This window comes from Panthera tigris, chromosome B2, assembly GCF_018350195.1.
Source record: "Panthera tigris isolate Pti1 chromosome B2, P.tigris_Pti1_mat1.1, whole genome shotgun sequence".
In the NCBI taxonomy this organism is placed as follows: domain Eukaryota; kingdom Metazoa; phylum Chordata; class Mammalia; order Carnivora; family Felidae; genus Panthera; species Panthera tigris.
This window is the reverse complement of record NC_056664.1, coordinates 8,232,379-8,250,602: the sequence shown is the minus strand read 5'-3', so window position 1 is coordinate 8,250,602 and position 18,224 is coordinate 8,232,379. Positions and strand designations below refer to the sequence as shown.

Below are 18,224 nucleotides of genomic sequence, written 5' to 3'. Positions count from 1 at the left end.
CTCTCTCTCTCTCAAAAATAAAGATTAAAAAAAATTTTTTTTAAAGTCTCAGGTCACATTTGTGAAGTTTTTTGATGCCAGTTTTGATGCAGTTCTAAGGAATCTAGACTTTAGCCGATAGTCAAGGAAGAGCCACTCCAGGCTTCTAAACAGACTTGTAAGCATTGCAGGCTCTGAAGAGATGCCTGTTTGGAAAGATACGCGTTGACAGCGTGGAGGACAGTTGGCTCTCCTGTTGATGCTCCAACCAGTGGGTTCTTCTGGTACCATATACGGACATTTTTGGAAGTGCACAATGGAATAACCACTTTTTCAGGACCACGAAGCAAGGCTTCACCTTGAGTTTTTCATCTGCTGCTAAGCCACTACACTTGTCCATTTCCAGGAGAACTGAGAGCCGACCTCAGCTTAGCCAGCGGGTGGTGGTTCTTGTCACCGCTGTCACTGACACGGGTATTGCTGATACCAGGGGTTGGTTGGTCTTACGCCCGTTGCTCTAACACATACCGCATAACCAGATGTGTGGAGCCCATCGTTATTTTAACGAAGAAAATGCCTCAGTAAGAGGCAGCCCCCTCTCTTTGTAGTTCAGCATCTTTGAACCTTAATCTTTGCTTTGGCATTTTCACGCCGAATAGCTTCCGGGGTCCCAGCAACCATATATCCTCCAGTACCTGCTACCTTCCCTGTATATCTGCTGTGATTCAAGTGAGTGACTCCAGCTTTCTGGTTTTGATCTTCTGCATCTCAGATCCTGTTAATACTCCTGTTTAGTTAAGGATTCATATGCTCTCTTCTCGATAAATTTATGTGAAGACTTAACCCAAAAGCCACCTGTGATAGCCATCTCAGGCTGTGATGCTTAGAGAACAAATATTCCTGGCTTTTTGTCTTGTCTTGTTTTGTTTGTTTGTTTGTGTTTTTGTTTTTAGCCAGTATGACCTCTGCAGCCCTACTTGGTGTCATTTGAGATATAAGAGAAGGGCTTCTGCTGCCCACAGACACCAAGTCCTGGCCCACTACCCTCAGTTCCAACCTTCACAGGAAAAGGCTAAGTTCCTGATTATTGGCCCATTGCCATATTAAAACGTGTTACATCTATGAGACCAGAAAAACTAGACTATAATTTGGTCTCCGCTCCCTGTTTTGGGTGTAAGTAAACCTGCCCACAGCCCAGTCTCTCTCCCAGGAAACAGTGGTGAATAGTCAATATCCTGTCTCATTTGGTTACAAGAGTGAAATCAGAAGTCAAATGGAAAATGAACCAAGAGACGGAGCTTATAAAGTCTGAGTCCCATCCAGTGGGAGTAAAGGATCTTTTGAAATTTACTTTTAAATTTTTACCTGGAGAGACATTCAGGATAGATTGGATTTGTCTCATTTAAGAGCATGATCTTCAAACCTTCGAAGGAACGTCTGTTGTGTCTGTCGTCCTTGACCACTTCCCACCTTTCCTGTTTTTACATCTTTTTTTGTCTCTGACTCTCCAATAGTTTTTCTTCTCATACATTCCTTCTGTGTGTAAGATCTCTAACCTCATCTGCTCAGAACAAGATTCTAAAGTCTCCAATTAAGTTCCCTCTTCTCTCTTTCCCTCTTAACACCCTCCAAGATGTTTGAAGTTAGAAAGGTCAAAAGTTCCAAAGCAGTCTTACAAAAGGCAGAAATTGGTCAGATGGCAGTCTAAAAAAATGTAATCTCATCAAACCAGATTGCCTCGGGCAATCAGAATTATACAAGCTACAAGAAAATTCAGTAGCTAAAAATGCTGCATTTCAGGTTGAAGAATATTTTTAATGCCTTTAGACACGTAAATCAAAAGGCAAGTTGGGGGGTGGGGGGGAAGCAATTTAACACCAGCTTTTCCTCATGCTGTGTGGCCGTCAGCCTGTCTATCCGGGGAGCTGTGGTAACTTCAATTAATATTAAAAGCAAAACCTGTGGCAACCCAACACTAAAGTCACAAATGTCAACTCCTAGAAACTCACCGCTGGCTGCCTTCTGGTAATCAATCTTAAACAGCCTCTGTTTCTCCCCAGTGTGGCAGACAATTTAAACTTTCGTACAGAAATACTTGAAATTTGAGTTGAGATTTAAGTAGGTTACATGGAAAGACTGCTCTTTCTCAGTGCTTGACAGAAGGGGATCAGTGTGTTTCTCTCTGCTTCACTGAGGACCTGGTTTTGCTTGAAATTGCCGGCGTGGAGAACCCTACAGATCAGCCTAGAATAAGGGCAAGAGGGGTTCATGGAAAGCATAGAGTTGAAAAGACCCACTTATTTTATAGATGGAGAAACTGAGGTTAGGAGGAGTTAAGTGACTTTGTCTGAGGCCATCTCTCTAGTTTGGAACTTTTCTAAACTGGCATCCCAAGTGATGTGTTTGGTGAAGAGGTGCTTTGGGGTGGAACTCTGGACTTACCTGTGTCCAGAAATGTGTCATCACTGAGTGCATGTCTTAAGGCTCCCGTCACAGCTAAGAATATCTCTGCAGCCCAGTGCCAGCTTGGGTCAGAAGTGTCCCCTGCACCTGTCTCCATCCCCTGAGCTCTTAGTCCCAGTCCCAGAGAGAAGGCAGCAGGAAAAGGTTGGGGGTGGGAGTCTGGGGGCACTGTGTGCGCACTGACCTAGACTGACTTTTGTTTCTCCACTGGAATGGGGTTATGAAAAGTTGAGTTATAGAAAGAAGCTTGAGCGGAATTTATAAGAAGGAATACATACTCATTATACTGAGTTTATAGACTTCTTGTTACAACTGTGTTGTATTCTGTAATATACGGATCATTATCCTTGATTTCCAGAACCAGATCTGAAATCTCTGCCTTCTCTTCTCGGGAGCAGTGCAGACCTTCACCTTTTCCTCCTGAGACTGACCCAGGGGTGCTGTTTACTCTCTACCAGGTTTGGTATCTTTGATTGGGCTGGATTTTCTGCCTCAGCCTGTGACTGTTCAGTGCACACAGGTTATTGGCCATCCACTAGTGTCACTTACAGCCCAAGGTCCCGGAACAACCCAGTGTTCCAGCGGCTGGCTATGTCACTCCACGACTCTGTTACCATAAGCGCCTCCTTTCGTTGTGCGTGACTTTAAGAGAGAAAACATGCTAACTCATCCTCTACCAGTAGGGAAATTTCTTGACTCTTAGCAGTTGGGTTTAAGATTTATGGCCTTTGTGACTGGAGCTAGGCAGCACTCTCTGAGGCAATGAGACAATGAGTCTAAGCCATAGGAGCTGGATTTTCTGTTCTACTATTGGAACAGGAACAGGAAGCCAATGCAAAAATCCAGGAATGGACACGGTAGGAGGACCTGGAATGGAACAGAAATAAGGAGATGGGTCCCGGGTGACCACTTGGGAAGAAGCTGAAGTCACTGTAGTTTGCCATTATTGGTTTTAGAAATCTTGTTCAAGGGTTGGTTGGCACAAGAGTCAAGGCAAACAGAAGTAGTAGCCAAAAACACTTTTGATGTCTGTGGCCATAATATTACGAGTAACAGCCTCCTCTTCCTCACCTCTTCATCATCATAGCTGCCATTTATATAGACCCAGGTCCCTTCCCAAGCACTATAAATATGTTAGCATATGTAACACCTTATGGCCACTCTGAAGAAGGAATGATTATTCTAGATGGGGACACTGAGGCACAGAGAGGTGACCCACCAAGGTCACTAGCTGGCAGGTGGCAGAGCCAGGGTTATAAACCAGGCAGTCTGGTTCTAGAGTCCTGTTCTTAACCAGTGCACTTTACCGCTCTCAGGCTAGAGTCTGTGGGCCTGCAGTGTACCTTAGCTGGTGTCACAGAAAGGGGTGGGCAGGGCACCGGCAGACGTGCTGAGACCATGAACACAGGTAGCTAAGCTTTAGGAGATACTTAAGGCAATGTGAGGACACTGGGAGAAAACGAATCCCTTCCAGAAGTGGGATGGAGACTTCTCAAGGGGAAGACAACTTGGCATGTGGTTGGCGAGTACTTAACTGTGTGCCAAGCAACTGTGCTTAGCACTGGGATGAAAGAAGCGAACAGGACAGACACCATCCCTACCTTTGGGAAGCTCGGAGGCAGTTGTAATCCAGCTACTCGAGGTAGAAAATACAGGGAATTGTCTGAGCCCACGAGGGACATCTAACCCAGACTGGGGAGGTCCACAAAGGCTTTCTCTAGGAAGGGTGAGCCCCGTAAAGATGGAGGCAAAGGATGCTAAGTACGTTGAAAGGGCACGGGCAGGTGCCAGGTGGGACAAGCAAGGAGTAGAAAGCAGATTGCGGCCAAGGAGTTGATTTAGCCAGGCAGAGAGGTGGGTGGAGATGTGACTGGGGCGGGGTCGTCTTTAAGAGAAGGACCTTCCAAGGGCAGGTTTTCTCTGATCGGAAAAGTGAAATCGAATACTTGATATCTGCCCTAAAAATCGTCAAATGAAGACAAGTGAAGCCTTCCTGTGAATTTTCTGTCATGACTTAAACAGAAAAGCAGGGCGCCTGGGTGGTTCAGTTTGTAAGCGTCCAGCTCTTGATTTCGGCTCAGGCCGTGATCTCACGGTTCATGAGCTCGAGCCCCTTGTCCAGCTCTGTGCTGACAGCTCAGAGCCTGCTTTGGGATCCTCTCTCTCCCTCTCTCTTCCACTCCCCTGCTTGCACATGCACAAACATGCACACACACCCTTTCAAAATAAATAAATAAATTTTTAAAAAACAAAAGAAAAAAAGCAATGCCACAAACTGTGTCTCTTTCCCTGTAAACGGTTATGTTCAGCCCCTTCTTTTTCCTCTCTGACTGTCAGTAGCAAAAAAATTAATTTCAGAACCACTTAGGATACTTCAGAACCTCCCCCGTCTTCAGAGGTGGCAGAGAACAAGTCCTTCCCTTTGCAGATAATTTTCTCTGCCTCTCAATGTCTTGTAATCAGATGCGGTGGCTCCAAATTTTCTTTATGCCAAACATAGCCAGGAAGCAATTTCTCAGACAGTTTAACTTTGATAGCAGGTAATTTTAATCCATTGCGAACATCAACCTGACACGGACTTGCAATCTTCATTACTTTAATTACTCTTTTGGGCCACTCCCCGCCCCATCCATTCTTCCCAGGAAGGAGTGAATAGAAATTGGCAGCTTTCCTCTTACCGTGCCGTTTGGACCAGGTTATTTTTTGCTTCACGATGACATCATTTGGCTGCATACCTTAAGTAATGAAATTTGTTTGTGAAACTCTTTATCGTAACCAAAAGAAGAGAAAAGTTACCTTTTTTGATGGGAGGTCACCCACCCCTGTCACACTGCTGTCTGTGCTGTTCTGAACAGCTGACAGTTGCTGTTAATTTACTTTCGCTCCCCAGTCCGACTTCCCATATGGAAAGCTGGAGTGATTTTTGAATAACAGCAAGTAATATCTGATGTGGCAGCGACTGGCAACTCTGACATTGAGCTCGGCTGTGGCCATTACCCAGGATTCCTCGCTTCTCCTGGAGAAGCAATTACAATTTCACAGGCTGGAATTAAAACTCCCCGTGGTATATGCAGTAGGGCACCCACACTGTCAAAGTGATTTCAGGCTGCTAATCTCCTGCCGGGGTGTGAGTGGAAATAGAGTTCCTCCTCATGGAAACGGAAGTCCGACAACTTTAAAACTTGGAATCTTTGATATGTTTGAATCTGCACTGAGGTCGGTGGGCACAGCCCCCTCCCAGCAGAACTGGTCATAGATTGCGGAAGATGGGTGTTTTCATCAGGATGGAGCTGAAGCTCAGGGTTCCGGGGAAGAAGAAGCAGTGCTCAGCCTAGAAACGAAAGCAATGGAAATGGGCCCCAGCCCCTGTACGGCTCAGATGAGAAGGGAAGGAAGGAGGGGACAAGTTCTGATCTCTAACCCGGGGAAGGACACCGGGCAGGTGCACGTTATGGCCGCTCCCTGGAAGGTCTTCTCAGAGGTCAGAGGGAACAGCCCCCGCTGTGCAAGGAGGAACCAGGGAGTAGTGTTTTTTAAGTAAGCCCAACATGGGATTTGAACTCACAACCCCAAGATCAAGAGTCACATGCTCTACCAACCCAGCCAGCTGGGCGCCCTGAGAGTTAGAACTTTTTCGGTAGAGCTTTGGCCATTGGACCTGGGTTCAGATCCAGGCTTCTCTTACCATGTGATCTGACACAAGGGTGTTTAACCTCATGGACACAACTCCCTTCTGTTCAGTGGCAGTCATGATACCCACCTCGCAGGGTTGTGAGGGGCCAGATGTGAAAAAGCTCTTTACAGTGGCCTATCCTTAGTGGACACTGAATAAAGCATTAGCTGTCATCAGCCAACAAAAAGCTGTGTCCAATCTAGAACCCTCAGGAGCTTGTCCCAGCCTAGTACCCCTGGCAGAATTGTTTATTCAGTACTTTGCCTCCAGTCAATTACTTTGCAAACTTAAGTTTATCTGTTTTATTTATTTATTTATTTATTTATTTATTTAACGTTTATTTATTTTTGAGACAGAGAGAGACAGAGCATGAACGGGGGAGGGGCAGAGAGAGAGGGAGACACAGAATCCAAAGCAGGCTCCGGGCTCTGAGCTGTCAGCACAGAGCCCGACGCAAGGCTCGAACCCATGAACCGTGAGATCATGACCTGAGCCGAAGTCGGACGCTTAACCGACCAAGCCACCCAGGTGCCCCATGTATCTATTTTAAAGGAAAATTTTTAGGGGCATCTGGCTGGCACAGTCCTACCAGAGCAGGCAACTATTGATCTCATGGTTCGTGAGTTCGAGTCCAGTGTCAGGCTCTGCAATGACAGTGTGGAACATGCTTGGGATTCTCTGGCTCCCTCTCTCTGTGCCCCTCCCCCACTCTCTAATTAAATAAATAAATGCATTTTAGAAAAGTGGAAAACCTATTTCATTAGCCATACAAACGTGGTTACCACTTAAAACAATGAAAAATAAAAAGTGTCCGAATCTACTTAGCATTGCTTGACAAAGCCTCTGGAGTGAGGTTCCAGTGGTCAGTTAAAAACAACAAAACAAAAAAGAGGAGACAAACGATGGAGAAGTGTTAAGGCCACAGCCGTCCAGGTTAAGCCTTCCTCACCAGCTGCCCCACCCCGCCCAACCCCCACCATACTTAGGGACCTGGTCCGTGTCTTAGGCCACTTGTCCTGTTTCCTGTAGCCTCACTCTCACATTTGAAAATGGGGAAAGAAGAACCCAACAGAGAAGTGCATCGACCCCTCTGAGTTTTTCTTCATTTCATTCTCTGCACCCTGACATGAGTTTACAAGTGAAAACACAAGGGTGAAGCTCATTTTCTTTGTTTCTGGTGAAGAAATGTGTGACCCCCAGGAATGAGAGTTGGTAGTCATCCATTCGCACCCATTTCGCCCCTGAATTTCTCGGTGGTTGGGGACCTTGATGGGGCACAGCCGGTGGAGGTTCCACCCCGGGCCCGGTGTCCTTCCCTCCTTCGCGAGTGCCCAGCTCTGCGATACGGGAACATGGAAGCTTCTCGTTCATTTTCATCTTGTTACTTTTGATCTGGCCGGTTTGGGAGAGAAAAATCACGAAGCGGGGCTTTTGTCTACATCCACTAAATGACACAGTGTGAGTTTATCAGCTTCTAGTCTCCTCTTACGGAAGAGTTCTGCTAAGTGTTCCCTACTCAGCATACGTCCAGCCCGGGAATGAGGAGACCTGTTTCAGACTACATTTTTAACACTCTAATGAAATGATCGTCAACAGGCAGAAATCCAAGGCTAGCCTGAGGCACGCCACATCAGTATTCCTGGGACAGGAGCGGGTTCAGATGCTGAGGAATTTGAATATCTCCTGCAGCCTCTCTCTCTTGCCCACGCTGTCACCTCTCGGAATGTTCTGGCAGCTCACGCACCCCAGGTTCCCACCAAGGCCGACCCCTCGGAAAGTACCATCTGCTCGTTCTCCATTGTACCATCCACGGTCTGACCCCAAAGTGAATCCAGGAGGAGAGCATCATGGAAAGGGATGAAAGTACTTATGACATTGAATAAAAATTAGTTTTAGGAAGGAAAAAAAAGGTTAATAAAGTCGTCCGCAGGAAGGCGTACAGAGACAAAGAAGTTGCTGAGATGAAGGAGGAAATGGAATGTCGTCCTTGGATTCATCTTTTACGTGTGGAATGATCACTTTACCATCCGGTGGTGTCTTGGGCCAGTGGTTTCAGTAAGTGGAGACGTAGGACACCTTTTATGTTTCAACTTTTTTTTTTTCTTTTTTACTAACCTAGTGTCAAATTACTCTCCAGACTTCGGAGAAGGCTTATTTATGTCAAGGAAGGCATTTATGCTGACAGTTATCGCCACCCTACTCCACGATCTGACAGATCTAATTGTCAACCAGAATAATGATGTCAGTGATAATCTATAATGTATTAAAATTCAGTCTGATTCTGGGGATTTAATTCAATTAGGCCCCAACAGGAGTTTTTCCTAAGTAAGGACTCTAGACCTGAGTTAATATAATCACATGAAAAATTCCCCTGTAAGGAATCAAAGAAGCTAATTTCAGTAAAATGTTGTGTAGGCTTATAAAATATAGTGTCCTCTAAATGCTAAGGGTCATTTATTACATTTTCCCTTGATCACACATCATTTCTGTTGGTCACGGAGAAAATGGCTAAATGTAGAGCTCCAGTTCGCTCGCTGATGTCTCCAGGAGGTCGTGCAAGGGACCCTGACTTGGCCCTTCAAAAGCCTTCCTCCTGATGGTTAGAATTCCACTTTGCGTTTTTAAATTGAGGTGAAAGTCACATAACACAACATTAACCGTTTTAACGTGAACGTTTCAGTGGCGTTTACTGCATCCACAATGCTATACAACCACCGCTTCTATTTCCAAAACTTTTCCATCACGGAAACTGTACCCCTTAAGCATGAGCTCTTCCTTCTCCCTTCCCGCAGCCCTGGGAACCTCTGTCCTACCTTCGGTCTCTATGACTTTGCCCACTCTGCACACCTCATGGAGGTGGAACCATGCGACATTTCTCCTTTTTTTGTCTGGCTTATTTCACCTGGAATAATGATTGTACCGTGTATCAGAACTTCATAACTTGTATGGCTGAATAATATTCATGTCTGTGTGTGTGTGTGTGTGTGTGTGTGTGTACCACATTTTATTTATCCCCGTATTGCACGCATCTGATGGATATTTGGGCTGTGTCTCTCTTTTGGCCACTGTGGCTAGTGCTGCTAAGAACGTGCCTGTACATGTATTTGCTTGAGTCTCTGTTTTCAGTGCTTCGGGGTATGTACATAGAGCGGAATCACTGGGTCATATGGTAATTCTATGTTTAACTTTTTGAGGAGCCACCAAAGTGTTTTCCTAGAAGTCCATCTTTGGCAACTCACTCCGTTGGATTATGCATTCCTGTTTCCTTAGATCTTTTTAACAATTTACTATAAAAATCTCCAAACATATTTGCAAGTTTGGAGTACAACAAATCTCATGTACCTATTACCCATCTTCAGTAACCATCGGCCATGCGGCCATACCTGTTTGGTCTATTTTCCCTACCTGCTGCCTCACTTTTAAATTTTTGTCAGAGAATTTTAAAACAAATACTAGACATCATGTAATGTGTCCCCCAAAACTTAAGTATACTCCTAAAACTAGGGAGGGATATCTTCTTACATAACCACAATAAAACTTACACTAATTCAACCAATACATAGTCTATATGTATCAACCAATACATAGTCTATATGTCCCCCATAGTCTTAAAATACTGCCTTACTTCTGATTTATTTGAATCAGGAGCCAAACAAGATTCACTGTATTTGATTCATTTATGTCTGAAATGTCCTTTAAGTTGATGTTGATCTCTTTCCTTTTTATCTATGTCACTGACTTGTGAAAGAAACCAGGCTCGGTATCTTATGGAATGTCCCCATTTGAAATGGACTAATTTCTGGGGCACCCGGGTGGCTCAGTCAGTTAGGCGTCCGACTTCGACTCAGGTCATGATCTCAGTGCTCGCGGGTTCAAGCCCCACGTCGGGCTCTGTGCTGACAGCTTGGAGCCTGGAGCCCGCTTCAGATTCTGTGTCTCCCCGTCTTTCTGCCCTCCCCCACTCATGCTCTGTTTCTTTCTGTCTCTCAGTAATAAGTGTTTAAAAAAATTTTTTTTAATGTTTATGAAATGGACTAATTTCTTCCTTGTGGTGGTGTTTACATCCTCTCGCAAAGTAAACATTCTATTTCTGCAGTAATGGCATAGTGGGTTCATGAATAATTCATGAGTTCTGGAAACTGAGTCAATATGAGCGTGACCCCCACCACCGGCCCTCCTCTCACACCTCACACCTCCAACAGCACCAAGGGAAGTGGGTTCTCGTCGCTAAGGAAAACTTATTATTAAATATGTCTGTTATTAAATATGGCACACATTTAATATAAAAATGCCTGAAGACATTTATATCAGAATAACCAAAGGAAGACAATAGCCCTGTATCACAGATCAGTCGCAGTAGACTCAGAGAAGACCCCCAGTGGTCCCTGTAGCCTGTTTAGCAATTCTATTAGAAGTCTCTTATGCTAGCACGAAACAACAAATCCCAAAGGAAAGATATTGGAAAATGTGGAACTGCTCTGCAGAACAGCCAGTGTTCTCTCAGCCCTCCACAATTTTCTCCAGAATGTGCACCCTTTGAGCAGTTACAGGACAAATCATTCTGTCATCTGCACACTGTGTGAAAAAATGTAAAAATCAAAAGAGAAGGAAATGTGTAGAACACGACACCCACAAACGATAAACGCTGTCAAGGAAAAAATACATATCCAAACTGGGAAGTCCAGTAGAAGTTCTTGTAGCAAGCCGTGACTTAGTAGACACCCCTGACCGGCTCTCCTGCCCCTGTATGCCATGAAACAGCTCTGGGAGCTTCTGCGTAGCATGCCGGGACCTCTGCCCCCAAGAGGCACATGGCTTGTTCCCAAAATGACATTTTACTTATTATAGCTCTGTAATTTATTAATGCATATATGCATTAATTAATATATTAATTATATGCATAATATATGCATATTATGAAAGTGACATGTGAGTTGGAAAAGAAGGAGACGTGTAGTCATGATTTTGTTGGAGACTAAGTTGAAAGTTTTGGAAAGCCGTGATACAGGTGAGTGACGGAATGTCTCGGTGATTAACAGGAATGGTGAGCAAGATACCTGTAATAGTGTAAAAAAACGTGCAAGGGCAGGAGGACCTTCCACCCAGATTGCTTTACCACCAGGGACCAAAATTCTCACTCCTCTTTAAAGAAACAAAAACGGGGGCGCCTGGGGCGCTCAGTCGGTTGAGCATCCATGTGTTGATTTCAGCTCAGTCATGGCCTCACAGTTGGTGGGATGGAACCCATCATTGGACAGTGGGGAACGTGCTGACAATGTGGAGCCTGCTTGGGATTGTCTCTCTCCCTCCCTCTCCCTCTCCCTCTCTCTCTCTCTGCCCCTCCCGTGTGCTCTCTCTCAAAATAAATAAAAGACACAGAAGCTGGAAATTGAAGGTGGTGCTTATATATGTGGTTTATACAAGAAAGATGATTCCAGTCAGTAGTCTCATGACCGAGGAAAATGCTCTGGCTACTTTAAAGTCATTTTTTTTTTTTTTACCTCAACTTTAACAATTAGCAAATAACTGATGGAGTGCGAGTGGAGCGTGCTTCTATAATGCTTCCCTAGATGAACCAGAAGTAGGCACCCAGCATTCCTTGCTCTGGGGCAACGTTAAGGTACCCACGAGTTCATTATCCAATAAAATGGTTAAACTCAGGTCCCCCGCGGGCCTGCCAAAGCATTGATTTCCTCGCCCTGCAGGGTGTAGGGGAGGCCTGGGATAGAAGCGTGGGCTTACCTGGCTGCTTCATGCCGCCCACGTGCTGTGCCAATATTATAATTTTGTCTGTTTCTGTCATCTTTGCACGTGTTGGTGTCAGATCGATCAGAAGGCCCCGGAGAGGGTGCTAAATCGACATGTGACGGACCAAAGTTGCTAACTAATTTTCACTCTCGTTCCCCATGAAAATAAATAGCAATCAGTAGGCGGGTTATGTTAATCAGTGTGGACAACGGATGCTTTATGTTGGACGTTGGTATATATTCAGTGTTCTTGTCTGAGTGTTCGTAACTAGCAAGGGCAAGCAGTCAGTGGTCTGGGGGAGTTTTACATCTTTATGTCCAGGTCCTAATAGTGGAAAAGTTAGCATTGTAACATATTCTGTTGACCTTTGAACAACAAGGGAGTCAGGGGGACCGACCTCCCACATAGTTGAAAATTGGGTATAACTTTTAAGTTCCCAAAGACTTAACCACTAATAGACTCCTGTTGACCAGAAGCCTTACTGATAACATAGGTAGTAGATTAATACATATTTCGTATGTTATTTATCTTAGATATTGTATTCTTATAGTAAAGTAAGTTAGAGAAAAGAAAATGTTACTATGAAAATCATAGGGAAGAGAAAATACATTTATAATGTTGTACTGTATCTATTGAAAAAAAAATCCGTGTATGAGTGGATCCGCGCAGTTCAAACCTGTGTTGCTCAAGGGTCATGTTTTATTATTTGGAGTATCTTAACAAAACCATATTCGTTATTACAAAGCTATAGTGTTAATTGCCTAGCAACTATTGTTCCTTCCTTAATTTATTAACTCATTGCCTCATCCCAAATTACCCACTCAAATAATTTTACTTAACAAACACTAATCTTATTTTTCTTCTTCCGTGAATGCATGCAGTATTTGAGCTCATGACAGCTTTAAAATATCTTTGGGGATAACTTTCAAATTACCAGTGGAGATTTGCTTTGAATTGCGATTCACTTGTCTAGGCAGAAAATTCATTTTGATAAGCTCTTAAGATTAATCAGATTCTCTCAAGTAAGTTTCCTTGGACATCAGAATTTATATTTTAGAGTCATATAGAAAAAGACGTAGGTTGGCATTTGCTATTACTGTCTAACCATGAATTTTTGAGAAGTACTTCTACCTACTTCCTAAAAGGATCTGGGGTTCTGGGGTCTTCATAATCCTCCAGGCGTTTTCAAAATCATGGACTTACTTCTTCTGTTCGTCACTAACTTCTTCCTAAGACTCTTCAATATCAGCACACTTCTGATGTCACGAGCCACAAAACACTAATTAAGGGAAAACGAGGCTGTCAGTTCACTGCCGATTCACATGAGGAAAACACAGGAGAGTGAGACCCAGGCTCACTGTCATCCAAAAAGACACACCAGGACGGTCCCCTCACCACTGTGAGCCTCTCCCTTCTCCCCACGTTGTCACTGACTGCAGCTGGTCATCTTGTTGTCAGAAAGGATTGGAGAAAAGGAAAGGATTGGAGATAAAGAGGGGAAAAGGAAAATATTGGAATTTGGGGGGGGGGGCGGATTCCAGTTCACTGTTTAATTTCAATAATTGCTTTTGGAATTTGGAGTAACACACGGCAAGAGTAGAAGAGAGTATCTTAATGTGTCTCAGTCCTCACGATTAACTAATCAAAAGGAAGAAAGAGACCTACATAAGCTTTTTCATTTTCCCGCGCACAAGAGTAGGCACTTTGCAGGACTCTTTTCACTGAACATAATTGATCATCTTCAGGGTTATCAAAATTTGGAAATCGTTCACTACACAGAGTTGAGACCAGAACTACTAATATTGAAACCACGAAAAATGAAAGATGGCCACATTTTCTTTACGGAGACCGGTGAGCCGGGAGTGGCGACAGCCGTCACGCTGCGGGAGCACCTCGAGAGTCCAGGCCGGGTTAGGTGCCGGGGAGACAGTGGCACTCGCTGCTCAAGGGTGATGCTCCGTGGCCGAGAGCCCTTTGACCCTGAATCCAGCTCTGCTGTTTGCTGCCAGCCCAACCTAGGGTGCGGGCCTCTCCTTCTCAGACCCTGTTTCCTCTGCAAATGGGGATGGTTGTAATGTAACCTTCTTAGGACACCTGTGAGAGGCAGAAGGCGCTAGTGTGTCCCACGCACTTGGCACAGAGCTCGGCGTATAGTAAGTGCTCAGTAAAGCTGCCTGTGTGGTCTCTTCAGGGGAGGGTAAAGCTTCTGCATGGAGACGGGGGGGGGGGGGTGCGGAACCCAGTCCCCACTGATGCAGGGTTCTTCTCACCTCCCGGGACAGCAGCCCGGGGCCCGGAGTCCCGTGTGCTCCTCTCTGGTTGCTGTGCAGGTTGGCTAGCTGACAGGAGGCTTGATAAAGCTCAGAGAAGAAACCTACAGTGGAGAGGAATTCCCATTACTCCATAATGTAACACTACTGTTTCCAAAGGGCCCACGTTTAAATGCCCCGTAGGTAATGAATCATTTCCTGCACAGGCCGGATAACAAGACTGTCTTAAGCCAACTTCACCACCTAGTGGCCGGCACAAGAAGTTGTTTAAAAACTGTTCTGCCTTGAAATGTCCCCCCCAAGGAAGGGTTCCTGTCCCCCTTCCTGACATACCTATAATTTCTCCTTCCTTTCTTCCATTTGATGGCATCTGTTATGTGCTAAGCTCTGCTAAGTCATGAGGATATGACGCAAAAGAGGCCTAGTTTCATCCTCGAGGAGCTAACAGCCTTCAGCGGAAAAGAAACCCACGTAAACGTACCATTGCGGGGGTGGGGACGGGGAGAGAAATGTTCTGTGTTCAAAATGCGTTCAAAGTGCGTATGTGTTCAAAGTTCAACAATAGTTTCACTTTGTTTTGAATATAATGTACACGTATTTTGGAAAAGTATATATATATGTGATATATATTATAATCATCTATAAATATATATGATATAAATACACATTTCGTGTATATAATATACATATAAAATGCATATTTCATATATTATATATTATGTATATATTATATATAAAGATCTTTCCAGAATCCTCTATGACTTCCACTTAAATCTCATTAGTCACAGATACATCACACATCTGCTCATAGTTTCGAGAAGCTGAGGAATGCAGGGTTTTAAGTTGGGCATACTGTCACCAGAGCAGCACGGGTGTTCTGTTAGTAAAGAAAGGGCGTTGAGGCTCCTGGGTGGCTCAGTCGGTTAAGCGTCCGACTTAAACTCAGGTCACAATCTCATGGTTCATGAGTTCCAGCCCCGCGTGGGGCACTGTGCTAACACAGCTAAAGCCTGGAGCCTGCTTCAGATTCAATCTCCATCTCTCTCTGCCCCTTCCCCACTCATGCTCTGTCTCTCTCTCAAATATAAATAAAACATTAAAAAATACTGTTTTTTAAATAAAGAACGGGAGGGAATGTGGCGGTCGTACAGGCAGCCGGCCATGGATGCCAGCAATGTGCTCGCCGTGAGTCCCGTAGATCACCCAGGAGAATTCTTCCCATTTTGCAGTATTCCTTCATGTGTCTCTGTCTCGATCTGCATCATCTCCTTCGTCCTTGTTTGATCCCATTCCTCAGGGCTGCCCCTGGGGAAGAGCTGTGTCCCTGAGCATCTCCTGGGGCACTGTGGCCACTGCCAGGTCCCATGCCAGACCCCTCACATCAGAACCCCTAGCCCTCGACCTTGGCTGCACTCCGGAGCACTGAGAAGATTTAAGAAGTATCGATACCTGATGCCACCTCCTGAGAAAATAGGTTATTGGTCTGGCGTGCCGCCCGGGGAACTGGGAGTTTGCAAAGCTCCCCAGGTGCTCCCAGTGTGCAGCCAGCACTGGGAACCACTACATGAGGGCAGCTTCCTTTTTAGGGGAACAGGGGGGTTGGGACGGAACCACTGTGGGCTGCCTTGCCTGTTCTTAACAGCTAGAACCGTAGAGTCCGTATCTCTTGGGCCTGTAGACAGACCACGGAGAGGAGAGGAAGCTGTTTGGAGACAGTGATTAAGAAAAAGGAATAATTCCATCTTCACAGGCCGGCACAACACGAGTAACTGATGTAAGGGATTTTCATCATCCTTGGACATTTTTACATTTCCCGTCTCTTCTCACCCAACAGCTGGGTGAGATGTCACCTCTCGGTTGTGAGGAGTAGGGGAGGAGGGTGCTTGGGTGGGAGGAGGGAGCAGCCCTTCTGGGTTTAATCAGTTTCCTTCCTGGGGCCGGCCTGTGAGTCGTTCACATTTTTACTGGGGATTTTGTCTCCGTGCATCCTTGCCTGTGTTCATACTATCCCGCTTATTCTGGAAGGGCAAAGAGAATGTGTTGTGCTCATGATCTGCCTGCTTTGAGTTTAAGAAGAGGTCAGAACAAATACGAGATTATTTTTTCCACTCATCTATAATTAATAGCAATTAATAATTTAATATTATGGCTTCATTTCTGTTTGAGCCGGATGGTTTCACCTATGGCAGCACGTATCATTTCAGAGGACTTGTTAGTGATTTTGAAAATGCTTTTAAAAGCTTTTCCAGAGCTCAACCCTTGACCCAGATGCTTGCTCATGGGTAGGCTAAGCTAAGGCCACTTTGGGAAACGGTCAGTTTTGAGGCAAAGACGAAAGAGAGAAGACTGGAGACCCTGGTAATTACTGTGAAAGGAAGTTTTGAAGTTGACAACCTAGATCTGGCTGTCAGAGTCCAGTGAAACCAAATGTAAGAAGGAATTTTCTGGCTAATCCCCCACTTGTCACCCGGACGCATTCTGTACCCTCTGGTCCTTCTTAGAATTCATCCAGAGGCTTTAGAGATTGGAATATCAGAGTGAGTTTGTGATCAAAGTAGGTACCACGTATTAAGCACCTGTTTGTTTTGTAACAGGTGCTGTTCTTGGCCCTCTACGCACATTGTCTTAGGTAATCCTTACATCAGCCCATTTTACAGAAAAAGAATTGAGGCTCGGAGGAGTAAACTGACTTTGACTGAAGTCGTATAGCCAGTAAATGACAGAGCCGGGATTTGAAACCAGGTCTCATGCTAAGGGATTCATTTAATTGCCTTCTTTCTTCGAAGAATGAGGAGGAGGGGTGAAAAGAGAAGGAGGAGGGAGAAGAAATCTGAGAAGGGGTTACAGAAACGTTCAACCGCCCAATGTTTCAAAATATTTTCATCTGCTAACCCCTCCTCCACTTCCACACCTAGATAGGGAGAGTCATTTCATCAGCCACGGTGACACGGGAGCATCGTAACAGGCCTTCTCTAGGTAGGAAGTGAATGCTTGAGTGTGGCTTCTGCCCCGTCCCCTCAGCTACGTGCGGAGAGCCCGCGGGGCCAGAATAGACGTGCTGAACCCTGCGTAGACCCGTGGCCACCTAGCACGTGTGCGGTTTTCAGAGTGATGACTGAGGCGTGGGCAGCACCTGTAAGCACAGAGTCGTTGGGGAAAGGAAATAACTTCTGTTTGTGTCATCAGGGAGCCTCCTATTTTCGGTGGAATGATCAATGGCACCTGAGGTTTGGAAAAGTCATGAATGTGGTCTCATCACCTCTTTTCGTGGTTCCTCCCTCCTGACTCTCTTTGAATTCATATTCAGTAGGAACTTATTTAGCGCCTTCTGTGTGTCCAACGTTCTCCTGGGCATTGGGCATATCCTGACAGTAATTTTCAAACCAGAAATTTATCCTCGGTGTATTTCTGTTAAAAAAAATCTTAACGCTAAAGGTGATTCTATGAATCGCTATTTGTTGCCGGTTGCTGAACCCGTGATGTCTAAAACACCTTAGCTCAGCATACGAAGTTCTCACTACAAGCTGCCAATCTACCTTGCCAAACTAACAATCCTTTGCCAGTCATTTTGATGTAAACTCATTCCGGTGCTTCTGACATTTTCATTATTTTCTGGGTTGTATTTGGTCCACTAATGGTTCTGTGCCTTTCCATATACAGTGTCTTATGTTCAGAATACATTTTCCTTTCATCTATGTGAGGCACTCCTGTTCATCCTTCAAAACCCTACTCACACATACCCCCCCCATCCCCGAAAGGCCTTCCTGATTCTTTTTCAGACAAAGTGAGTTCCTCTAGCTTCTGTTTTAGCAACTCTGTTCACACTTCTACGACAATATTTCCTACTGGAATTTCTCTGCCAGTGGAATTCTCAGGAAATGCATGGTTCCAAAGGCTGGGACTGTGTTTCATTTATCTGTGTCTCCTTCAGGCCTGCCTGTCGTAGGAGTTTAGTAGTAGTTTTGCTCCATAAGTTAATAAAATTATGCAAAACTAAAACTGTCAGATAACTCAGGTAGAGTGTTTATAAAGGGCGGGAGAGATGTTGGAAAAAAATTTCATTTCTAAACACGCAACGTTTAATTATAGGT

The 18,224-nt window shown here is 44.9% G+C and overlaps 1 protein-coding gene across 2 annotated transcripts in view; it reads left to right on the top strand.

Annotated features, from left to right (window-relative positions):
* CDKAL1 (CDK5 regulatory subunit associated protein 1 like 1) overlaps nt 1-18,224 on the top strand; it is a 703,328-nt gene that overhangs the window by 660,609 nt on the left and 24,495 nt on the right. The gene's annotated exons all lie outside the window — the stretch shown is intronic.